Genomic DNA, 26,631 nt, shown 5'->3' with positions numbered 1-26,631 from the left:
GGGCTCTCTCTGGTCTTACCATTTTTTCTGTTACCCTTTGGTATGAACTTCCCTGCCTCCCTGCACTTAGTGGTCACTGGCTCCATCATTTCATCTACTGTCTTTCCCTCTAGTTCTCTTTCCCACTGCACTTCATGCAGAAAACTTCTCATGCCTATGTAGTCCCCTTTTTTGAAGTTCGGCTTGTCTCGTTCTTCTCGTGCTGCTGTATTCTCTACTGTTAACTCTACAAGGTATTCAAAGCTCAGGACATCATGATCACTAGCTCCAAGGGGCCTTTCGTGTGTGATATCCCCTATGTCTGAACTATTCAAGGTGAATACGAGATCCAGCCTTGCTGCAACATCCTCTCCTCTCTCTCTGGTTGTATCCCTAACATGTTGGTGCATGAAGTTATCGAATACAGTCTCCAGCATCTTAGCCCTCCATGTTTCTGGTCCCCCATGTGGCTCTAGGTTTTCCCAGTCAATTTCTATATGATTGAAATCTCCTATTATGAGTAATTTTGTCCTACCCGTATGAGCCCTCCTGGCCACTTCTGCTAGTGTATCCACCATGTCCCTATTGCACTCATCATATTCTTGTCTTGGCCTCCTGCTGTTCAGGGTAGGTTATACATCACTGTTATCATCACCTTTGGACCCCCAGTCTGAAGTGTTCCTACAGTGAAGTCGACTGTTTCCTTTCTGTCCATTCCTCCCATTTCCTCAAAATTCCACTGGTTTTTGATGGGCAGTGTTACTCCTCCCTCTCCTCTGTTCTTTCTGTCTTTCCTCAGGATCTGATATCCACGTGGAAAGATTGCATCTGTTATCATCCCTGTAAGTTTTGTCTCTGTTAGTGCTATGATGTCAGGTGTTGCATCAATTATTCTTTCTTGCCACTCTTCACTCTTATTTGTTATACCATCTGCACTGGTGTACCATACCTTTAGCTTCCTTTCCATTACTGCATTTTTGGAGATGGAAGAGGAAGGTACAGGCTGGAGGGGTGGGAGGCAGGGTGGAATATTATGGGAGGCTACTGTGATTATGAAATTAGTGCTTAGGGAAGTAGGGGCTATGAACTGTAATTTGTTTCTGGTTATTTTGTTTGGTTGATATGGAGTGGCAGGGGTTGAATGAATTCTGTAAGCAATTGTGTTTGATCCCCCAAAGGCTGAGCTTTCCTGTCTGTCGTTGCCTGTCCCGTCTCTCTTTCCTTCCACTGGTTTTGTCTTGTTCTCATTCTCAGTTGTTCCCTTTCTTTTTGTGTTCTGTCTCGATTGAGGTGCACTTGTTGATATTCTTAAGAGTCCATTAACAGTGGCTTCTTGTTGTAGTATCCTGTTCCATACCACTTCCGTCTTTAATGTCAATTTGAGTGGTCAATTTTTTTTCCTTGAAGATCCCCCAAGTCTGTGAAAATTTTCTACCTGAGACATGTCCTGCTCTCCTGTTATTAAAATGATGCTCTCAGTCTCTTTTTCCTCCCAATGCTTTCTTTCAACCTAGGTCTTCCCTTCAGCCTCCTGAAGCCCATGAATAATTATTGACCTCTCCCTCTCTTCTTCCCAATTCCTTCCCTCCATATCTCTGGATCTGACCTAAGCATCTTCTTTGTTGTTTCCCTTATTATCTCCCAGACACTCTGATGGTCTAATATTGCTTCTGCAAAAGACTTTTTAGCTCCATCTGCTCCTCCCCCCTTCAGTCCACTTGCTGCCTGCTGATGCTCCATTTTCAGTCGCCTTGCACCTTCTACTCTCTGTATCTTTGCCTCAGCTGCTACAGCTCATGATACCCACTTCTTGCTCTCTGCAGATAACTTTTCTAACATGTTATTGCAAAACTCATTTAACCTTTTTTCCCATTCTTGACCTATTTCTTTCTTGAGCCTTTCTACCCATTCTTCTTTTTCTGACCAGCCATCCTCGGTTCCCTTGCCTTTACGCCCTCCCTTTAGAGATCCCATAATTTTTTTCCTGTTAGGATGCTGTAGCTCCTTCAGCTTTGTGGAAAAACGTGTGTGTGTGCGTGCATGTGTGTACGCACGTGTGTGTGTGTGTGTGTGTGTATGTGTGTGTGGGGGGTTTATGTGCTAATGTGTCAGGTTTGTCTGAGTATGTGTACGTGTGTGTGTATGAGTGCGTATGTGTGTTTATGTGTGTGTATGTGAATGTTTGTGTGTGTGTGTGTGTGTGTGTGTGTGTGTGTGTGTGTGTGTGTGTGTGTGTGTGTGTGTGTACTCACCTATTTGTACTCACCTATTTGTGGTTGCAGGGGTCGAGTCACAGCTCCTGGCCCCGCCTCTTCGCTGATTGCTACTAGGTCCTCTCTCTCCCTGCTCCATGAGCTCTATCATACCTCGCCTTAAAACTATGTATGGTTCCCGCCTCCACTACGTCACTTTCTAGGCTATTCCACGGCCTGACTACTCTATGACTGAAGAAATACTTCCTAACATCCCTTTGATTCATCTGAGTCTTCAACTTCCAATTGTGACCTCTTGTGTCTGTGTCCCTTCTCTGGAACATCCCGTCTTTGTCCACCTTGTCAATTCCGCACAGTATTTTATATGTCGTTATCATGTCTCCCCTGACCCTCCTGTCCTCCAGTGTCGTCAGGCCGATTTCCCTCAACCTTTCTTCGTAGGACAATCCCCGTAGCTCTGGGACTAGTCTTGTTGCAAACCTTTGCACTTTCTCTAATTTCTTGACGTGCTTGACTAGGTGTGGATTCCAAACTGGTGCTGCATACTCCAGTATGGGCCTGACATAAATGGTATACAGAGTCTTAAACGAATCCTTACTGAGGTATCGGAACGCTATCCGTAGGTTTGCCAGGCGCCCGTATGCTGCAGCAGTTATCTGATTGATGTGCGCCTCAGGAGATATGCTCGGTGTTATACTCACCCCCAGGACTTTTTCCTTGAGTGAGGTTTGCAGTCTTTGGCCATCTAAACTATATTGTGTCTGCGGTCTTCTTTGCCCTTCCCCAATCTTCATGACTTTGCATTTGGCAGGGTTAAATTCAAGGAGCCAGATGCTGGACCAGGCTTGTAGCCTGTCCAGGTCTCTTTGTAGTCCTGCCTGATCCTCATCCGATTTGATTCTTCTCATTAACTTCGCATCATCTGCAAACAAGGACACTTCTGAGTCTATCCCTTCAGTTATGTCGTTCACATATACCAAGAACAGCACAGGTCCTAGGACTGACCCCTGTGGAACCCCGCTTGTCACAGGCGCCCACTCTGACACCTCGTCGTGTACCATGACTCGTTGTTGCCTCCCTGACAGGTATTCTCTGATCCATTGCAGTGCCTTTCCTGTTATGTGTGCCTGATCCTCTAGCTTTTGCAGTAACCTCTTGTGAGGAACTGTGTCGAAGGCCTTCTTGCAGTCCAAAAATATGCAGTCGATCCACCCCTCTCTCTCTTGTCTTACTTCTGTCACCTTGTCATAAAACTCTAGTAGGTTTGTGACACAGGATTTTTCTTCCCTGAAACCGTGCTGGTTGTCAATTATACACTTGTTTCTTTCCAGGTGCCACACCACTCTCCTCCTGATGATCTTCTCCATGACCTTGCATACTATACACGTTAGTGATACAGGTCTGTAGTTTAGTGCCTCATGTCTGTCTCCCTTTTTAAAAATTGGGACTACATTTGCCATTTTCCATACCTCAGGGAGTTGCCCAGTTTCAAGTGATGTGTTGAAGATCTGTTAATGGCTCACACAATATCTCTGCTCCCTCTTTAAGGACCCATGGAGAGATGTTGTCTGGTTCCACCGCCTTTGAGGTGTCAAGTTCGCATAGCAGCTTCTTCACCTCCTTGGTTATATGTACCTCATCCAGCACTTGCGGGTGTGCCCCCCTGTTCTGATTTCCTGGAGTCCTACTGGGTTCCACTGTAAATACCTCTTTAAATCTTGTGTTGAGCTCCTGACATACCTCTTGGTCGTTTCTTGTGAATTCCCCATCACCCTTCCTCAGTCTGATTACCTGGTCCTTGACTGTTGTTTTCCTCCTGATGTGGATGTACAACAGCTTCGGGTCAGTCTTTACTTTTGATGCTATGTCATTTTCATATTGTCTCTGAGCCTCCCTTCTTATCTGTGCATATTCGTTCCTGGCTCTTCGGCTGATTTCTTTATTTTCCTGAGTTCTCTGTCTTCTGTACCTTTTCCATTCTCTAGTACACCTAGTTTTTGGCTCCCTACACCTTTGGGTGAACCAAGGACTCGTTCTGTTCTTCCCATTATTTCTGTTTCCCTTGGGAACAAACCTCTCCTCTGCCTCCTTGCATTTTGTTGCTACATAGTCCATCATTTCTTGTACTGGTTTTCCTGTCAGTTCCCTCTCCCACTGAATGTCTTGAAGGAAGTTCCTCATGCCTGAGTAATTCCCCCTTTTGTAGTTTGGTTTTTCCCAGCCTATTCCTGCTACTCTCTCCACTTGGAGCTCAACTATGTAGTCGAAGCACAGAACCACATGATCACTAGCTCCCAGAGGCCTTTCATACATGATACCCTCGATGTCCGAACTACTCATGGTGAATACAAGGTCCAGTCTTGCTGGTTCATCGTCTCCTCTCTCTCTGGTAGTGTCTCTAACATGTTGATGCATGAGGTTTTCCAGTACCACATCCATCATCTTGGCTCTCCATGTTTCGGGACCCCCATGGGGCTCCAGGTTTTCCCAGTCAATCTCCTTGTGATTGAAATCACCCATAACTAGTAACTTTGCTCCTCCCATGTGTGCTCTCCTGGCCACCTCGGCTAGTGTGTCGATCATTGCTCTGTTGCTCTCATCATATTCTTCTCTTGGCCTCCTGCAGTTCTGTGGTGGGTTGTACATTACTGCAATTATCACCTTATGTCCCTCAGACTGGATTGTTCCTACTAAGTAGTCCCTTTCGCCCATGCCATCCATTCCTTCCATTTTCTCAAAATCCCACTGGTTTTTAATGAGCAGTGCAACTCCTCCTCCCCCTCTCCTCCCTCTGTCTTTCCTGAGGATTTGGTATCCGGATGGAAAGATTGAATCTGTTATTATTCTGGTGAGTTTTGTTTCTGTGAGTGCTATTATGTCTGGGTATGTCTCTTTGATTCTTTCGTGCCACTCCTCATACTTGTTTGTTATTCCATCTGCATTTGTATACCACACCTTCAACTTCTTTTCTAAGACTGTGGTCTGGGAGGTATATTGGGGTTGGGGAAGTGGGAGACCTGGTAAGGAACTATGGGTTGTTGCTGTAGGGGTGGAGTTTGTAATGTAGTGGGTGGGGGCATTGGATGTGGCATGGGTGTTTTGATTTAGAGTGTTTGGTTGCACTGGGGTTGACCTGGTTGGGTGTGTGTGTGTGTGTATACTCATATAATTGTGGTTGCAGGGGTCGAGACTCAGCTCCTGGCCCCGAAACTTCCAGCAGATACTGGAGTTTTCTTACACACTGTAGGATATTCCAGCAAGACTGAAGTTTTCCAACACATTTTTCACCGGCTGCGACCCATAACAGTCGACTTATACACAAGTACCTTTCTTTTACTGCTAGGTAGATAGGGGCAGCAGGGTGCGTAAGGCAACTAGTCCATATATTTCACCTTTCCAGATTTTGCGACTGAGTGGAACATAAGCGCCCGAAATGCATTGCATACTTGCGACTTTCTTCTGTGCCTTCTAATGTTCAATTGCACCGCATAAAAATGAATAAACTTTTGAATGTTCTTAAGACTGTAAGCAAGGCGGTGGCACCTCCTCTGGAGGAGCAGGAGACGGGGAGGTGGTTATGGGGGGAGTGCCGCATGGCTGGTGAAGGTGGTCTGTGAGCCAGGCAGCGAGCCAGTGCCTGGTCTGGCGTCGTGGAGAAAGGTATTCCTTGCGTCGCCCACGACCTCCCCCAGCAAGACTGGAACCAGCCAACTTCTGACTGACATTTCCCATCCTGTGGTCTTAGCGACGCCTTAAAGACTTCCGGGGATATTACAATATTCCCGTAAAGCGATTTCTTCAGACTGACGGTCGAATTCATAAGTGAAGTCAAACAGAAAGTGAATATAATGTGATTACCAATATTTTTTTTTTCCAAAATCAGGTCGTCTTTTCCAAGGTCGTGGTGGACGCTGGGATATGATGTTACATTTTAAAATGTGTAAGAAAGCTTGATAAATAAGGGAAGTGGCAGAAACTGGAAGCGTAAGAGAGGAAGGGAAACAAAGTAAAACTGGAAGGACACCAGCGTGCACCCTTGTGGGTAAGGTCACTCTCCTCTCTACATACTCTTAAACAACGGAATGACTACCTCAGGCCAGTGGTAAGTATTGTGTGCGTTAGTGTGTGTGTGTATGTGTGTGTGTGTGTGTATGTGTGTGTGTGTGTGTTAGTGTGTGTGTGTGTGTGTGTGTGTGTGTGTGTGTGTGTGTGTGTGTGTGTGTGTGTGTGTGTGTGTGTGTGTGTGTGTGTGTGTGTGCGTGTGTGTATGTATGTGTGTGTGTGTGTGTACTGTGTGTACTATGTATGTGTACTGTGTGTGTGTGTATTGTGTACTGTGTGCGTGTGTATTGTGTGTGTACTGTGTGTGTGTGTACTCTGTGTGTATGTGTGTGTATGTTTGTGTACTGTGTGTGTGTTTGTGTACTGTGTGTGTGTGTGTGTGTGTGTGTGTGTGTGTATGTGTGTGTGTGTGTGTGTGTGTGTGTGTGTGTGTGTGTGTGTGTGTGTGTGTGTGTGTGTGTGTGTGTGTGTGTGTGTGTGTAATCACCTTATTTTAATTCCTATTTTCTGAGCAACAGCTCTTGGATCCAGCTCCCCGTAACCCCACGTGTGCACGTGCGTGCACTAGTACGTGCATACGTACATGTGTGCGTGTTGTCTGAGGTCACAGGTTCATCTTCTTGTCACGATCTTCTGCAAAAACAATTTTACATTCTTCTAAACACAATCCTTTTTTTTTCCCATCTTTCTCATTTCTAATTCAATTATAGTTTTCCGAACTTCACAGGAAATTACTTTCGTTTATTGCGAGAAGTTCGTCTACGTGTCTTACCTGCAGCGATAACACCGTCCAAGCATCAGACTGGGTGTCGAGCAGTACACAGACAACTGCACATAGGAGAGAGAGGAGCTTACGACGACGTTTCGGTCCGATTTGGACCATTGTCTGACCGCAACGTTGTCGTAAGCTACTCTTTCCTCTGTTCGGGATATTAATATAATGTTCTAGTCACGGTATTGTGCCGTTTTGTTCCGAGGGAAGAAAAGGAGGGACACTGTGAGTACAGACACATATGTACAGTTCGGGACATTTACTAAAGGAAACTTTTCAACACGAGTGACTTCTTCAATGGCCTGAACTGTACGTAAGTGATTTTTTCTATATTTTGGCCGTATCACCAAGCCATTTCTCAAAAGAAGATTAACCTGAGGCAATACTTGACCACAGCAGCACGAGATGAGCTTAGATTCAGAGGTCTTCACAGAGTTATATAGCGAGCTTCTAGAAGGGCACTGTTGTTAGACCATATCAAAGAGGTGCTAGAAAACATCAAAAAAACTCGAAAGACACTGTTAAAAACGGCTAAGGAAGCCGAAAAACATTTCCATTCTAGGTAATTTCAGCTACCAATACTACAAGTGTAAGGTGATAAACATTGGTACCTGAGAAAAAAGGAAACTGGAAGAATTCAGACCAGCAAAAGTACGCGTGACCACGGAAGCAGTGATGATCACTTCCTTCAATTGACTTCTGATGAAAACAGAGAGAGAGAAAGAGAGAGAGTGAAGGATACGTGTAACAGAAGACCTTACAGTTCCCACAGTAGTTATCTACCGAAGGATAACTAAAACCCTTTTCCGGTGTGAACTTTGGAGACGTAGTGACTGGTAAGGTTTTATCAGCAAGTCTTGATGTGACGTTTACAGGCCGTAGTATAAAATATGAAAAGTCACAATACAGTGGCTGAAACGATTCACCACACTTAGGAGAGAAACCTTACGACGACGTTTCGATCCCTCCAGGACCATTGCCGTCACAACTTGGGCAAGAAATACACAAATAACTCGTACATAGAAGAGAGAAGCTTACGACGACGTTTCGGTTCGACTTAGACCATTTACGAAGTCACTAACAAAGAGGATTTCTGATTCAGATATTCCTGAATCAGAAATTTCCACTCTTCATAATTCACTTTCCTGTCTTGGCTACCCTTCCCATTTCATAGACTCTGCCTTCTCACGTGCTAAACGGACTTCTCTCCCAAACTCTCTGCTCCTGGTAACTCTTCTGTCATCTGCCTTCTCTACATTTCCGGTCTTTCTAATCTCAACAACTCTCTCCGTTCCTTAGACATCAAACTTACTTTCCGCCAGACTAACACTCATCGCACTAATCTAGTTCATACCTCTCCTCTCTCTACAGATGCTCCTGGTGTCTACTCTATTTCTTGTTCCTCCTGTCCTCTTCAATACTTTGGAGAAACTGGCCGATCTCTTTCTGACAGACTTAGGGAGCACAAAAGTAGTATTAGGCTTGCCGACACCGACAATGCTCTTTTCTGTCATGTCAGAGATCACAGTCATCCTATTGACTGGTCTTCTGCTAAAACTGTCTTCCCTACTTCCAGCTTTCACAGTCGACGTCTGGTTGAATCCTTCCTAATACACAACTTTCCTTGTATGAATCTTAGTCCTGGCTTCGTCTATGTAGATGCTTTCTTTTCTCACTACATTGTAAAATGCTCCAAACTTCAGAACACCCGTGACTTAACCTGATTCCTCCTTTTTCTTCTTCTCCCTCTTCCCCTTTCCTCTTTCCTCTTTCTCCATTGGGTTGTCTGCCTTGGGTATTTGTTTCTTCATTATTTCCCCTCCTGTGTTCTTGCTCCCTTGCAATGCTCTTTCTTAGTATTTGACTGGGTCCACCACTACCATTACTACCTCCACCACTACCATTACTGCCTCCACCACTAATACTACTACCACCTCCTGGCCTGTATATACTCCCTCCTCTCCTTTTCGTTAGTGTGACTTTGTAAATGATTCAAGTCGGACCGAAACGTCGTCGTAAGCTCCTCTCTTCTATGTGCGGGTTATTTGTGTATCGTTCCAGTCACGGTACTGTGCTTTTTTTTGTTATTTAGTGGACAAGAAAAGTAGAGAAGACCGAAAGATGTGTTAGGGGACAAGGGAAGGTAGTAGTAGTAGATGTAGTAGTAGTGGCAGTAGCAATAGTAAAAGTAGCAGTATTATTAACAGTAGTAATGAGATAGTAGCAATAGCAGTAGTAGTAATAACAGTAGCAGTGTTAGTAGCAGTAGTAGCAGTATAATTTTGTTCGTGGGTTCTGAGATCACAGAGAGGTTGTCAACATAGAGTGACAGCGATCTCAGCTCACACACACTGGGAGCACGATAGAAACGTCGGGCGCACGTTTCCTCATACATCTTGACAAGTATCGGCCAGTAGACCTGCTGCAGTGTTCCTCCTTTCTTATACTCTTATAATGCAGATTTAATATAATTTTTTTATAGTATGGCACAAGTGTGCCGTCAGATATTCATCCTGTAGTGATATTAAACACAAGGAAAAAAATGTATATAGAAGATATATAACAGCAACTTACATGTAAATAATTTATATATCTTACAGATTAACGTTACGATGTTGACTCTCATTAGTGAGAGAATTTAATAAACCAAGCAAGTGCTTTTCTTCCATTCTGAAGCTTCATTCATTAGTCATTCTTTTCATTTAATAAACCAAACAAGTGCTTTTCTTCCTTTCTGAAGCTTCATTCATTAGTCATTCTTTTCATTTAATAAACCAAACAAGTGCTTTTCTTCCTTTCTGAAGCTTCATTCATTAGTCATTCTTTTCATTTAATAAACCAAACAAGTGCTTTTCTTCCTTTCTGAAGCTTCATTCATTAGTCATTCTTTTCATTTAATAAACCAAACAAGTGCTTTTCTTCCTTTCTGAAGCTTCATTCATTAGTCATTCTTTTCATTTAATAAACCAAGCAAGTGCTTTTCTTCCTTTCTGAAGCTTCATTCATTAGTCATTCTTTTCATTTAATAAACCAAGCAAGTGCTTTTCTTCCTTTCTGAAGCTTCATTCATTAGTCATTCTTTTCATTTAATAAACCAAACAAGTGCTTTTCTTCCTTTCTGAAGCTTCATTCATTAGTCATTCTTTTCATTTAATAAACCAAGCAAGTGCTTTTCTTCCTGTCTGAAGCTTCATTCATTAGTCATTCTTTTCATTTAATAAACCAAGCAAGTGCTTTTCTTCCTTTCTGAAGCTTCATTCATTAGTCATTCTTTTCATTTAATAAACCAAGCAAGTGCTTTTCTTCCTTTCTGAAGCTTCATTCATTAGTCATTCTTTTCATTTAATAAACCAAGCAAGTGCTTTTCTTCCTTTCTGAAGCTTCATTCATTAGTCATTCTTTTCATTCCAGTCGTAAACTGGTTTATATTATACACTGTCTACGTATGATGAGATAGATGAAATGTCAAAAATGGGGACGACATGAAAAAAAAAAGTATTGGAGGACATGGAAATGGGTGTCAAGGACACGAACGAAAGAGTAAAATAACGTAAGAGGGAGAACAATGGAAACGAAAATACATTATATAAGAGAAAGTGAGAAATTCAACAGCAGGAACAAAGTGGGTGAACAAGGAGGTAAACAATGTACATCAACCATTCACGGGTAAACAATGAAATATTGAGAGCAAACAAGGGCTGGGAGATACGTAGAGGCAGAGATCAGAGATGTGGAAACTGATGTCAGCTGTGGAGGTAACGAGTGTGATGTCAGAGATAAGTGTAATCGGAGGCTTCCCTGACAACCACAGGAGTAGACAATGATGCTGGCTGTAGCCCCTGGGCTGTACAAGTCAGCTACCTGACTTGTTCAACATATTTAACACGTTATAAAACTGTTGTGACTGCCTTAGGAGAGAGCTGAAGAAGAAAGGTCATAGATTAAGGCTTTCTAAAACGTTATGAGAAAATGGAATGACTCGGCCTCAGGAGTTAGATCAAAAAAATTACTTGCAGTGTTAGGTAATTTAAAAAGTTAGATGATTGTGATTATCTTAGGAGATTGTTGAAGTTTATTTTGAGGTTATAATGAGACTGTGGCTGTTATCCTTGGTCAGCGAAGCTTATTCCTTAGTCATCGAAGCTTATTCCTTAGTCATCGAAGCTTATTCCTTAGTCATCGAAGCTTATTCCTTAGTCATCGAAGCTTATTCCTTAGTCATCGAAGCTTATTTCTTAGTCATCGAAGCTTATTCCTTAGTCATCGAAGCTTATTCCTTAGTCATCGAAGCTTATTCCTTAGTCATCGAAGCTTATTCCTTAGTCATCGAAGCTTATTCCTTAGTCATCAAAGCTTATTCCTTAGTCATCGAAGCTTATTCCTTAGTCATCGAAGCTTATTCCTTAGTCATCGAAGCTTATTCCTTAGTCATCAAAGCTTATTCCTTAGTCATCGAAGCTTATTCCTTAGTCGTCGAAGCTTATTCCTTAGTCATCGAAGCTTATTCCTTAGTCATCGAAGCTTATTCCTTTGTCATCAAAGCTTATTCCTTAGTCATCGAAGCTTATTCCTTAGTCATCGAAGCTTATTCCTTAGTCATCGAAGCTTATTCCTTAGTCGTCGAAGCTTATTCCTTAGTCATCGAAGCTTATTCCTTAGTCATCGAAGCTTATTCCTTAGTCATCGAAGCTTATTCCTTAGTCATCGAAGCTTATTCCTTAGTCATCGAAGCTTATTCCTTAGTCATCGAAGCTTATTCCTTAGTCGTCGAAGCTTATTCCTTAGTCATCGAAGCTTATTCCTTAGTCATCGAAGCTTATTCCTTAGTCATCGAAGCTTATTCCTTAGTCATCGAAGCTTATTCCTTGTTCATCGAAGCTTATTCCTTAGTCATCGAAGCTTATTCCTTAGTCATCGAAGCTTATTCCTTAGTCATCGAAGCTTATTCCTTAGTCATCGAAGCTTATTCCTTAGTCATCGAAGCTTATTCCTTGTTCATCAAAGCTTATTATTTGGGTAGTATTGAAAATGGGTTAAACAAATACTTTTGTTAGTGGGTTTGGTTTTGAGAAAGAAGTGCCTAGTAACGGGCCAGTAGGCCTGCCGCAGTAGGCCTACGTTCTTAAGAAGAAAGCTAAAGTTAGCTTACAAAGTCATAGATAACGTAACACTGGAAGATGAAAGTTGTTAGGTAGTGTTTGTAACGGCCTGACGGAGCTCCTGGAGAGCGAAACGTTGCCACAATAAAATGTCGCATTAGTTGCACTTGTGCCCTTTTACCTAACATACTGTAAGTCGTTATAAGAAGGTTATTAAGATTCTGACTCAAGAGAGACAGGTAGAGAAGCAAGATTGTTGTCCACTGATCAGTGACTCGATAACACGCACTAGAAACTCGTCCACCATTATCAAGACGTTTCGGTCAGTCTTGGACCATTATCAAGACGTTTCGGTCAGTCTTGGACCATTATCAAGACGTTTCGGTCCGTCTTGGACCATTATCAAGACGTTTCGGTTTGTTCTAGACAATTACCAAGACGTTTCAGTCAGTCTTGGACCTTTATCAAGACGTTTCGGTCAGTCTTGGATCATTATCAAGACGTTTCAGACGGTCTTGAAACATTATTAAGACTTCAGGTCCACCCTAGACCATTACCAAGACGTTTCGGTTCATCTTAGACCATTACCAAGACGTTTCGGTCCATCCTAGACCATCACCAAGACGTTTCGATCCTTCCTAGACAACTCTTCTATCCTCGGTATTATGGCTTTACATAACGAATAAGTTTTCTCATATATAATAACATACAAATAATTTCGATATTTGAGAAGGGGAACGTCTCTTGTTTACCCGACGGAGGATCGAGCCTTCACGCCTCCTTCCGCTAAATAACCCACCAGAATTTATTTCAGGTCAGTGAAATGCGATAGTCGATAACGAAGGGTATTTTTTTACCACAGGATTTCCCTATATTTCAAGAGATTGTATATATTGCAAGAGATTGTGTATGCTGCAAGAGATTGTATATATTGCAAGAGATTGTATATATTGCAAGAGATTGTATATATTACAAGAGATTGTATATATTGCAAGAAATTGTATATGTTGTAAGAGATTGTATATATTACAAGAGATTGTATATATTGCAAGAGATTGTGTATGCTGCAAGAGATTGTATATATTGCAAGAGATTGTATATATTGCAAGAGATTGTATATATTACAAGAGATTGTATATATTGCAAGAAATTGTATATGTTGTAAGAGATTGTATATATTACAAGAGATTGTATATATTGCAAGAGATTGTATATATTGCAAGAGATTGTATATATTACAAGAGATTGTATATATTGCAAGAGATTGTATATATTACAAGAGATTGTATATATTGCAAGAGATTGTACATATTACAAGAGATTGTATATATTGCAAGAGATTGTATATATTACAAGAGAGTGTATATATTGCAAGAGATTGTATATATTACAAGAGATTGTATATATTGCAAGAGATTGTATATATTACAAGAGATTATATATATTGCAAGAGATTGTATATATTATAAGAGATTGTATGTCAGGGCGAGAGTCTTAAGTTAATATTCTTAATATCAGTTGAAATGTCGAATGTGATGGTATGGCAGTGGGGGTGATAATGGGAAGGTATGGTAGTGGGGGTGATAATGGGAAGGTATGGTAGTGGGGGTGATAATGGGAAGGTATGGTAGTGGGGGTGATAATGGGAAGGTATGGTAGTGGGGGTGATAATGGGAAGGTAAGGTAGTGGGGTTTTAATGGGAAGGTATGGTAGTGGGGTGATAATGGGAAGGTATGGTAGTGGGGGTGATAATGGGAAGGTATGGTAGTGGGGGTGATAATGGGAAGGTATGGTAGTGGGGGTGATAATGGGAAGGTATGGTAGTGGGGGTGTTAATGGGAAGGTATGGTAGTGGGGGTGGTAATGGGAAGGTATGGTAGTGGGGGTGATAATGGGAAGGTATGGTAGTGGGGGTGATAATGGGAAGGTATGGTAGTGGGGGTGATAATGGGAAGGTATGGTAGTGGGGGTGGTAATGGGAAGGTATGGTAGTGGGGGTGATAATGGGAAGGTATGGTAGTGGGGGTGATAATGGGAAGGTATGGTAGTGGGGGTGGTAATGGGAAGGTATGGTAGTGGGGGTGGTAATGGGAAGGTATAGTAGTGGGGGTGATAATGGGAAGGTATGGTAGTGGGGGTGATAATGGGAAGGTACGGTAGTGAGGGTGGTAATGGGAAGGTATGGTAGTGGGGGTGATAATGGGAAGGTATGGTAGTGGGGGTGATAATGGGAAGGTATGGTAGTGGGGGTGATAATGGGAAGGTATGGTAGTGGGGGTGATAATGGGAAGGTATGGTAGTGGGGGTGATAATGGGAAGGTATGGTAGTGGGGGTGATAATGGGAAGGTATGGTAGTGGGGGTGGTAATGGGAAGGTATGGTAGTGGGGGGGGTAATGGGAAGGTATGGTAGTGGGGGTGATAATGGGAAGGTATGGTAGTGGGGGTGGTAATGGGAAGGTATGGTAGTGGGGGTGGTAATGGGAAGGTATGATAATGGGGGTGAAAATGGGAAGGTATGGTAGTGGGGGTGATAATGGGAAGGTATGGTAGTGGGGGTTGTAATGAGAAGGTATGGCAGTGGGGTGATAATGGGAAGGTATGGCAGTGGGGTGATAATGGGAAGGTATGGTAGTGGGGGTGTTAATGGGAAGGTATGGTAGTGAGGGTGGTAATGGGAAGGTATGATAGTGGGGGTGAAAATGGGAAGGTATGGTAGTGGGGGTGGTAATGGGAAGGTATGGTAGTGGGGGTGATAATGGGAAGGTATGGAAGTGGGGTGATAATGGGAACGTATGGTAGTGGGGTGATAATGGGAAGGTATGGTAGTGGGGGTGATAATGGGAAGGTATGGTAGTGGGGGTGATAATGGGAAGGTATGGCAGTGGGGTGATAATGGGAAGGTATGGCAGTGGGGTGATAATGGGAAGGTATGGTAGTGGGGGTGATAATGGGAAGGTATGGTAGTGGGGGTGATAATGGGAAGGTATGGTAGTGGGGTGATAATGGGAAGGTATGGCAGTGGGGTGATAATGGGAAGGTATGGCAGTGGGGGTGATAATGGGAAGCTATGGTAGTGGGGTTGATAATGGGAAGGTATGGTAGTGGGGTGATAATGGGAAGGTATGGCAGTGGGGTGATAATGGGAAGGTATGGTAGTGGGGGTGATAATGGGAAGGTATGGTCGTGGGGTGATAATGGGAAGGTATGGCAGTGGGGTGATAATGGGAAGTTATGGTAGTGGGGTGATAATAGGAAGGTATGGTAGTTGGGGTGATAATGGGAAGGTATGGTAGTGGGGTGATAATGGGAAGGTATGGTAGTGGGGATGATAATTTGAAGATATGGTAGTGGGGTGATAATGGGAAGGTATGGTAGTTGGGGTGATAATGGGGAGGTATGGTAGTTGGGGTGATAATGGGAAGGTGCGGTAGTGAGGGTGATAATATGAAGGTACGGTAGTGAGGGTGATAATGGGAAGGTATGGTAGTTGGGGTGATAATGGGAAGGTACGGTAGTGAGGGTGATAATGGGAAGGTATGGTAGTTGGGGTGATAATGGGAAGTTATGGTAGTGGGGTGATAATGGGAAGGTATGGTAGTGGGGGTGATAATGGGAAGGTATGGTAGTGGGGGTGGTAATGAGAAGGTATGGTAGGGGGGGTGGTAATGGGAAGGTATGGTAGTGGGGGTGATAATGGGAAGGTATGGTAGTGGGGGTGGTAATGGGAAGGTATGGTAGGGGGGGTGGTAATGGGAAGGTATGATAGTGGGGGTGAAAATGGGAAGGTATGGTAGTGGGGGTGATAATGGGAAGGTATGGTAGTGGGGTGATAATGGGAAGGTATGGTAGTGGGGTGATAATGGGAAGGTATGGTAGTGGGAGTGATAATGGGAAGGTATGGTAGTGGGGGTGATAATGGGAAGGTATGGTAGTGGGGTGATAATGGGAAGGTATGGCAGTGGGGTGATAATGGGAAGGTATGGTAGTGGGGGTGATAATGGGAAGGTATGGTAGTGGGGGTGGTAATGGGAAGGTATGATAGTGGGGGTGAAAATGGGAAGGTATGGTAGTGGGGGTGGTAATGGGAAGGTATGGTAGTGGGGGTGATAATGGGAAGGTATGGTAGTGGGGTGATAATGGGAAGGTATGGTAGTGGGGTGATAATGGGAAGGTATGGTAGTGGGGGTGATAATGGGAAGGTATGGTAGTGGGGGTGATAATGGGAAGGTATGGTAGTGGGGTGATAATGGGAAGGTATGGCAGTGGGGTGATAATGGGAAGGTATGGGAGTGGGGGTGATAATGGTAAGGTATGGTAGTGGGGGTGATAATGGGAAGGTATGGTAGTGGGGTGATAATGGGAAGGTATGGCAGTGGGGTGATAATGGGAAGGTATGGCAGTGGGGGTGATAATGGGAAGGTATGGTAGTGGGGTTGATAATGGGAAGGTATGGTAGTGGGGTGATAATGGGAAGGTATGGCAGTGGGGTGATAATGGGAAGGTATGGTAGTGGGGGTGATAATGGGAAGGTATGGTAGTGGGGTGATAATGGGAAGGTATGGCAGTGGGGTGATAATGGGAAGATATGGTAGTGGGGTGATAATAGGAAGGTATGGTAGTTGGGGTGATAATGGGAAGGTATGGTAGTGGGGTGATAATGGGAAGGTATGGTAGTGGGGATGATAATTTGAAGATATGGTAGTGGGGTGATAATGGGAAGGTATGGTAGTTGGGGTGATAATGGGGAGGTATGGTAGTTGGGGTGATAATGGGAAGGTGCGGTAGTGAGGGTGATAATATGAAGGTACGGTAGTGAGGGTGATAATGGGAAGGTATGGTAGTGGGGTGATAATGGGAAGGTATGGTAGTGGGGGTGATAATGGGAAGGTATGATAGTGGGGGTGAAAATGGGAAGGTATGGTAGTGGGGTGATAATGGGAAGGTATGGCAGTGGGGTGATAATGGGAAGGTATGGTAGTGGGGGTGATAATGGGAAGGTATGGTAGTGGGGGTGATAATGGGAAGGTATGGTAGTGGGGTGATAATGGGAAGGTATGGCAGTGGGGTGATAATGGGAAGGTATGGCAGTGGGGGTGATAATGGGAAGGTATGGTAGTGGGGTTGATAATGGGAAGGTATGGTAGTGGGGTGATAATGGGAAGGTATGGCAGTGGGGTGATAATGGGAAGGTATGGTAGTGGGGGTGATAATGGGAAGGTATGGTAGTGGGGTGATAATGGGAAGGTATGGCAGTGGGGTGATAATGGGAAGATATGGTAGTGGGGTGATAATAGGAAGGTATGGTAGTTGGGGTGATAATGGGAAGGTATGGTAGTGGGGTGATAATGGGAAGGTATGGTAGTGGGGATGATAATTTGAAGATATGGTAGTGGGGTGATAATGGGAAGGTATGGTAGTTGGGGGGATAATGGGAAGGTATGGTAGTTTGGGTGATAATGGGAAGGTGCGGTAGTGAGGGTGATAATATGAAGGTACGGTAGTGAGGGTGATAATGGGAAGGTATGGTAGTTGGGGTGATAATGGGAAGGTACGGTAGTGAGGGTGATAATGGGAAGGTATGGTAGTTGGGGTGATAATGGGAAGTTATGGTAGTGGGGTGATAATGGGAAGGTATGGTAGTGGGGGTGATAATGGGAAGGTATGGTAGTGAGGGTGATAATGGGAAGGTATGGTAGTGAGGGTGATAATAGGAAGGTATGGTAGTGAGGGTGATAATGGGAAGGTATGGTAGTGAGGGTGATAATGGGAAGGTATGGTAGTGAGGGTGATAAAGAGAAGGCACGGTAGTGAGGGTGATAATGGGAAGGTATGGTAGTGAGGGTGATAATGGGAAGGTACGGTAGTGAGGGTGATAATGGGAAGGTACGGTAGTGAGGGTGATAATGGGAAGGTATGGTAGTGAGGGTGATAATGGAAAGGTACGGTAGTGAGGGTGATAATGGGAAGGTATGGTAGTGGGGGTGATAATGGGAAGGTATGGTAGTGAGGGTGATAATGGGAAGGTACGGTAGTGAGGGTGATAATGGGAAGGTACGGTAGTGAGGGTGATAATGGGAAGGTATGGTAGTGGGGGTGATAATGGGAAGGTATGGTAGTGGGGGTGATAATGGGAAGGTATGGTAGTGGGGGTGATAATGGGAAGGTATGGTAGTGGGGGTGATAATGGGAAGGTATGGTAGTGGGGGTGATAATGGGAAGGTATGGTAGGGGGGGTGATAATGGGAAGGTATGGTAGTGGGGGTGATAATGGGAAGGTATGGTAGTGGGGTGATAATGGGAAGGTATGGTAGTGGGGGTGATAATGGGAAGGTATGGTAGTGGGGGTGATAATGGGAAGGTATGGTAGTGGGGGTGATAATGGGAAGGTATGGTAGTGGGGGTGATAATGGGAAGGTATGGTAGTGGGGGTGATAATGGGAAGGTATGGTAGTGGGGATGATAATGGGAAGGTATGGTAGTGGGGGGGTTAATGGGAAGGTATGGTAGTGGGGGTGATAATGGGAAGGTATGGTAGTGGGGGTGATAATGGGAAGGTATGGACGTGGGGTGATAATGGGAAGGTATGGGAGTGGGGGTGATAATGGGAAGGTATGGTAGTGGGGGGTGATAATGGGAAGGTATGGTAGTGGGGGGTGACAATGGGAAGGTATGGTAGTGGGGGTGATAATGGGAAAGTATGGTAGTGTGGGTGATAATGGGAAGGTATGGTAGTGGGGGTGACAATGGGAAGGTATGGTAGTTGGGGTGATAATGGGAAGGTACGGTAGTGAGGGTGATAATGGGAAGGTATGGTAGTGGGGGTGATAATGGGAAGGTATGGTAGTGGGGTGATAATGGGAAGGTATGGTAGTGGGGGTGATAATGGGAATGTATGGTAGTGGGGGTGATAATGGGAAGGTATGGTAGTGGGGGTGATAATGGGAAGGTATGGTAGTGGGGGTGATAATGGGAAGGTATGGTAGTGGGGGTGATAATGGGAAGGTATGGTAGTGGGGGTGATAATGGGAAGGTATGGTAGTGGGGGTGATAATGGGAAGGTATGGTAGTTGGGGTGATAATGGGAAGGTATGGTAGTGCGGTGGATAAGGGGAAGGTATGGTAGTGGGGGTGATAATGGGAAGGTATGGTAGTGGGGGTGATAATGGGAAGGTATGGTAGTGTGGGTGATAATGGGAAGGTATGGTAGTGGGGGTGATAATGGGAAGGTATGGTAGTGGGGGTGATATTGGGTAGGTATGGTTGTGGGGGTGATAATGGGAAGGTATGGTAGTGGGGGTGATAATGGGAAGGTATGGTAGTGGGGGTGAAAATGGGAAGGTATGGTAGTGGGGGTGATAATGGGAACGTATGGTAGTGGGGGTTAAAAAGGGAAGGTATGGTAGTGGGGTGATAATGGGAAGGTATGGGAGTGGGGGGGAAAATGGGAGGGTATGGTAGTGGGGGGTGATAATGGGAAGGTATGGTAGTGGGGGTGACTATGGGAAGGTATGGTAGTGGGGGTGATAATGGGAAAGTATGGTAGTGTGGGTGATAATGGGAAGGTATGGTAGTGGGGGTGACAATGGGAAGGTATGGTAGTTGGGGTGATAATGGGAAGGTATGGTAGTGTGGGTGATAATGGGAAGGTATTGTAGTGGGGGTGATAATGGGAAGGTATGGTAGTGGGGGTGATAATGGGAAGGTATGGTAGTGGGGTTGATAATGGGAAGGTATGGTAGTGGGGGTGATAATGGGAAGGTATGGTAGTGGGGGTGATAATGGGAAGGTATGGTAGTTGGGGTGATAATGGGAAGGTATGGTTGTGGGGGTGATAATGGGAAGGTATGGTAGTTGGTGTGATAATGGGAAGGTATGGTTGTGGGGGTGATAATGGGAAGGTATGGTAGTGAGGGTGATAATGGGAAGGTATGGTAGTTGGTGTGATAATGGGAAGGTATGGTTGTGGGGGTGATAATGGGAAGGTATGGTAGTGAGGGTGATAATGGGAAGGTATGGTAGTGGGGTGATAATGGGAAGGTATGGTAGTGGGGGTGATAATGGGAAGGTATGGTAGTGAGGGTGATAATGGGAAGGTATGGTAGTGGGGGTGATAATGGGAAGGTATGGTAGTGGGGGTGATAATGGGAAGGTATGGTAGTGGGGTGATAATGGGAAGGTATGGTAGTGAGGGTGATAATGGGAAGGTATGGTAGTGGGGTGATAATGGGAAGGTATGGTAGTGGGGTGATAATGGTGGAAGAACTGAAGAAGGTTAATAAAGATTTCTTCCTCTTTATTTAGCCTTCTGGTCTTCCTGATTTTTATTATATTCCCTCTGTGTGCCTCTGTTTCTCTCTATATCTCTGTGTGTCTTTCTCTGTTTCTCTGTGTCGTCTCTGTCTGTGTGTATGTATGTCTGTCTCTCTGTCTGCCTCTCTCCCTCACTCTCTCTCTCTCTCTCTCTCTCTCTCTCTCTCTCTCTCTCTCTCTCTCTCTCTCTGATAACTGATCTCTGAATTAACATCCAAGATCCCATTAGACAAGATACCCATTACAATCCATGTATAACTAAATCATTACATTAATCTATAACGTTACCTATAACACTAACCCATTAAGATTTCTTCTAGATATAAACAGTGCAATATAGCTCTATCATTTGATTATATACTTCTTTTATGCTGCATCAGAAATCATTCTATAATGAAATATAATTTATTTCAGTGTAATAGAATAGAATAAAAATCTTCGTAATGTATTTTTTCAAGCTGTATAAAAAATTAGTTGCTTAAAGATGATTTATAATGGGCAGTTCTCTGTGTTATCGTCTCGTTGGTGATTTATCCACTTCCCTGAATTATATTCCATGGAGAATTGTTTGTGGGTAGTCCCAGTTGTTGTTCACGCTAGGTATTACTTACTGGGTATTACCTGGAGGGGGTCAACGCCCCCGCGGCCTTATCCATGACCTGACTAGAGTTATTGATATACATGATTCGGATATATAACCAACTTTAAGTGGAGATAAATGGTAGAAAATACCGACACGATGGAAAAATGAAAGTAAATGCAGTATAATGCATACAGAGGTTGAAAGGCAGTATATATAAGGCTGAGAGTGAGGCGTGAGTGACACACGGTGATGACATATTGGGATGAGGACGGGTGGACGATGAGATCATGTGACTCCTGTGTTGTTGGGTAGGTGATGCTTTGCCTGTTTCAGTATCATGTATACTAATGTTTTAGAAATTTTTGTAGTTTCCAGTACTACGTTCTATGGTGTTGGTGACGGCGATTAGCGAGGCTTCCAAGACATCTGCGTCTGAGATCTTGTTAGGTAAGAACGTGTTGTGATTCGTCCCAGTTCATCAGATGCCCCGCGGAGTCCCTGTGGAGAACACAGGTGTACCTTAAATCGTCTGTGTTGCTGTCATTTCGTTCATGCGGACCGCGAGATCTCTGCCTGTTTCTCCTACATATTTATTGGGACAGTATCCACAGGGAATAGTGTAGACGCCCTCTGTGGAAGTTAGAGGTGTGGGGCTTCGTCTTTGAGAGATATGTTTATGGTGAAAACATTCTTAGCAAGTACAGTGGAACCTCAAATATCGAACTTTCTTTGGTCCAGAAGGCTGTTTGAGTGCCTTTACCGAATGAATTTATTCCCATGAGGAATAATGTAAATTAGGTTAGTCCATTTCAGACCCTCAAAAATACACTTATAAAAGCGCTTACAAAAATACGCTTACATAATTGGTTGTGTTGGGAGCAGTTCGATTTTTAAGGTTCCACTGTACCTAGCGAGTATTCGTGGCAACATCACCACATAGGAGCACTGTGGACTTAGAGGACTGTTCCATGGGCGGTTTGTTGAGGATAGCTTGCGCCTTGACTCTGTAATACCGGATGAAGAAAGATGGAAACTGAAGACGTGTCAATTCTTGTGTAATGTAGATACATTCTTCCTCAAGAAAACAAGGGCTGGAGATGTCAAGAGCTCTCAAGAAGAAGCCAGTGAAGACACCTCTTTTAGTGCGCGTCTTGGGGCGAATGGAAGTGTTCAAGATAATCCGACCAACACGGACGATCTTATATAATTCTATTCGCACAATACAATAGCTCTCCTGGAATTTGACAAAGTTCCTGGTGAGCTATTGTGTGTTATTGTTAGTGTGTGTGTGTTATTGTGTTTGTAACTGGAGCTTGACAAACCTCCTGGAGAGCGAAACGTTGCCACAATAAAATGTCGCGTTAGTTGCGCTTGTGTCCTTTTGCCCAACAAGGATCGTTAGGTTAAGTTAGGGCAGTATCTCTGGTTTTGGTCATTTTTCGAGAGCCCAGGATATTGGAGAACATTTTTCAGGTCATTGTCAGATCATCTCTTGTTTTGGTTATAACTATGACCATAATTTTTAAAGGGGTGGAACGGTAAACCAGCGGAAGGCCTCGGTCAGATAACCAAAAGTTCCAGTGGCGGGTCATCATCTGACTAAGACCCGCGTCAGGAAACACTTGTCCTGTTTCCTGACGAACTTTACCTAACCTAACCTAACCTAACCTAACCTAACCTAACCTAACCTTACCTAACCTAACCTAACCTAACCTAACCTAACCTAACCTAACCTAACCTTACCTAACCTAACCTAACCTAACCTAACCTAACCTAACCAAACCTAACCTAACCTAACCTAACCAAACCTAACCTTACCTAACCTAACCTAACCTAACATAACCTTACCTAACCTAACCTAACTTAAACTAACCTAACCTAACCTAATATAACCTAACTTAACCTAACCTAACCTAACCTAACCTAACCTAACCTAACCTAACCTAACCTAACCTAACATAACCTTACCTAACCTAACCTAACTTAACCTAACCTAACCTAACCTAACCTAATATAACCTAACTTAACCTAACCTAACCTAACCTAACCTAACCTAACATAACATAACCTTACCTAACCTAACCTAACTTAACCTAACCTAACCTAACCTAACCTAACCTAACCTAACCTAACATAACATAACCTTACCTTACCTAACCTAACCTGACCTAACCTAACCTAACCTAACCTAACCTAACCTAACCTAACCTAACCAAACCTAACCTAACCTAACCTAACCTAACCTAACCTAACCTAACCTGAGCTAAGAGACTTGAAGGACGCACCATCAGATTAATTCTCTATCACTACCGTCCATTAGAAAAATCTCAGCGGACGGAGGGTAGAGTTTTTACTACTGCCTGCTCTGAATGAGCCACTCGCGGGTTTAGAGCTCCAGAAGGTACGATAGTAGTGAAACTAAATGAATTATGGTGAGGGAGAGTTGTGGTGCTTGCTAGCACAGTATTGTGTCACGCTTCAAGCAGTGTGTTACAAGCACACATGATGACCTTGTGACTCACTGTTGTTCAGTGTGTGTGTGTGTATGTTTGTTATTGTGTGTGTGTATGTGTACTCACCTAGTTGTACTCACCTAGTTGAAGTTGCAGGGGTCGAGTCCAAGCTCCTGGCCCCGCCTCTTCACTGGTCGCTACTAGATCACTCTCCCTGAACCGTGAGCTTTGTCATACCTCTGTGTGTGTGTGTACTCACCTAGTTGAGGTTGCGGGGGTCGAGTCCGAGCTCCTGGCCCCGTGTGTGTGTGTGTGTGTGTGTGTGTGTGTGTGTGTGTGTGTGTGTGTCACACACATGCAGTGGTATTTACAGTTATGACAGCAGGAGGTGCTAGCCAGGTCCGCCTCAGGAGGAAATACTTGTGACGAATTATCCGTTGTCTAGCCATTGTGATTTTCACTTCCTCCCCCCATCCATCCATCCATCCATCCATCCACCCACCTAACCAGCACTCTTACTTCCCTCTCCAGCCTATCCACCTCACCCACATCCCCACTGACTTCCTCAGCCTCCTGTTCACCTTCAGTGAACCAATGTGCACCTAGACAGCACCCCATCTTACCCCTATATCCTGCCCACCTCACTCGCATCCCTACTTATTTCACCCTGTATCCCACTCATCTCACCCTGTACCCCACTCATTTCACCCTGTACCCCACTCATCTCACCCTAACCTCTACCATCTTTCACACCTAATCCCCGCCCACTCGGAGTAGTATTACTCTTTCCCTACTCACATCTAATCCCACCTTTTCCAACACTGTCTTTATCCATAAAAAATACCAAGAAATCTCTGTCTTCATTAGAAAAAGTCATACGTTCCTCCAAAACATGATACATTATTTCTAGGGCTGAGTTGCTCTTGGGAATTTAGGTAAATGGTTCAGAGAACCGACAAGTTGATAAATTAGACACATGGGCAAAACTTGGATATCTTTATTGAGGAAACGTTTCGCCACACAGTGGCTTCATCAGTCCAATACAGAGGAGAATGGTGAAGATCAGAAGGAATTTGAGGTAATCAGTCCTTCAGCCTGGAGTCGATGTAAATCAAACCGCAGCGCTTTGGTTAAGCTCCTGGAGAGCGAAACGTTACCACAATAAAAATGTCACATTAGTAGGGGCCAATATTCTAACATATTGCCTGTAATTCTAACAACATTATTACAATTCTAACTGTGTTATACTCATAGTTAGCAACTGTTTTTCTCAGGACGCAACATGTACTCACCTTGCTCTACCCATTACTGGAGTTTTTGGGTAATCCTCCGCAGTCTGCTTCCTAACGAGGCTAATGTTGTGGAATATTATCCTGGCGATACATAAGGGTCACAGTATCATGGCTAGAGTAATTCACAACTAACCACCATGGGTAGAATAATTCACAACTAACCACCATGGGTAGAATAATTCACAACTAACCACCATGGGTAGAATAATTCACAACTAACTCTTTTGGTTCGGTTAGTGGAAGTTTCCCAATAACATAAGAATTGGGGAACACTGCAGTAGGCCAACTGTTGTGGTATAAAATACTGACAAGTTGAAGATTAACACACTTGTACAGCAGCTTGACATTTCTCTTAATCTCCAGTAGGCCTACTGGTCCACACAGGGCAAGTCTTTATAAAAAAAAAAACACTTATTCTCATCCATGTATCTATTCAACAGTTTCTCAAAGCTACTCTAGAATTTGCTTCAATACCTCAGGTACCAATCAAACCCAGGTAAAAGGACACAAGTACAACTAATGTGACATTGGCAACGTTTCGCTCTCCAACGTTACGGTTCATGTAGTGATGAATGGTTTGAAAAACCGACAAGTTGAAGATTGAGACACTTATGCAACATATGGGAATCTTTATTCAGGAAACGTTTCGCCACACAGTGGCTTCATCAGTCCGATACAAAGTAGAAAGGCGTAAGGAGAGGAGGAGTTTGAGGTAATCATTCCCTCAGCCTGGAGTCGATGTGTTCAGACCTCACCTCCTCCTGCTTCGCCTCACCTCACTACAGTATATAAGCCACGTCTACGGCCCTGTGCTGTACATTCTACAAGACTGATGGACTGAACACATCGACTCCAGGCTGAGGGACTGATTACCTCAAACTCCTCCTCTCTTTACGCCTTTCTACTTTGTATCGGACCGGTTCATGTAGCGACTGCTCACGTAGCTTCTCGGCTACAAGAACAGTCACTAAGGCTGGATGTCACTTGTTCACCAACAGTCAAGAGCAGTTTACTCCATAAAGCGAAGTTTAAAGTGGCTTAGAAAAACACGTAAGCAAACACCAGGACATATTAGAAAACGTTTTGAACCTGGAACATTAATCAAGGTCCCATGACTGAAACGTTTTCTAATAAATATCCTAGTGTTTGCTTACGTGTTTTCTAAAGCAACTTGTCGGTATTTATTACCAAGGTTTATACCAAGGTTTATACCAAGGTTTATACCAAGGTTTATACCAAGGTTTATACCAAGGTTTAAGGTAAACTCTCAGCATATGTACAGGAGGACACACACAATGGAGATAAAAGGTATAAAATACCAACACGATGGAAAAATTAAACAAAGACCGGGCCGCGGGGGCGTTGACCCCCGAAACCCTCTCCAGGTATACTCCAGGTATACAGTATAATGTGATCATTTATTGAGTACTTCTCAAGTCATAAACAGATCTACCTGGGTAAAGAATACATGGGTAATCTTCACCCAGGAAGATCTACTTACGACTTGATAAAGCCCACTGTGTGGGCGAAACGTAGTCAATAAAGGATCACATTATACCGCATTTATGTTTAATTTTTCCAGGAGACATACGGTATATATACCCTGCCTTCTAAATATGACTTCCACCATTGTGTAGGTTTCCACCCATCCTGGACTACTACGACTTAACAAATGGCCAGGAAGGACCGAAACGTCGCCTAATTTTCATTTCTAACTTGCGGATTAGTTATAAAATGACATTATGTGACACAATACCGACAATGTGATGAGCAAGACACATGACACATGTGTGTGGCACTTATGTGTCTTTCTTCACGTCAGATGACTCAGTCCTGCACGCGCGTCTCTTCAAATTATCGTCCAC

At 43.8% G+C, this 26,631-nt stretch overlaps 1 protein-coding gene across 1 annotated transcript in view; it reads left to right on the top strand.

Moving 5' to 3' along the window:
- Nucleotides 1–5,889: 5,889 nt before the first annotated feature.
- LOC128700587 (G-protein coupled receptor Mth2-like) overlaps nt 5,890–26,631 on the top strand; it is a 197,202-nt gene continuing 176,460 nt past the window's right edge. Inside the window, exon 1 of the mRNA XM_070098935.1 lies at nt 5,890–6,294. The gene's annotated coding sequence lies outside the window, so the exon portion shown is untranslated. The remainder of the gene's footprint in view (nt 6,295–26,631) is intronic.

The sequence above is a fragment of the Cherax quadricarinatus genome, chromosome 65, assembly GCF_038502225.1.
Source record: "Cherax quadricarinatus isolate ZL_2023a chromosome 65, ASM3850222v1, whole genome shotgun sequence".
Lineage (NCBI taxonomy): Eukaryota > Metazoa > Arthropoda > Malacostraca > Decapoda > Parastacidae > Cherax > Cherax quadricarinatus.
This window is presented reverse-complemented; position numbering and strand designations above follow the sequence as displayed.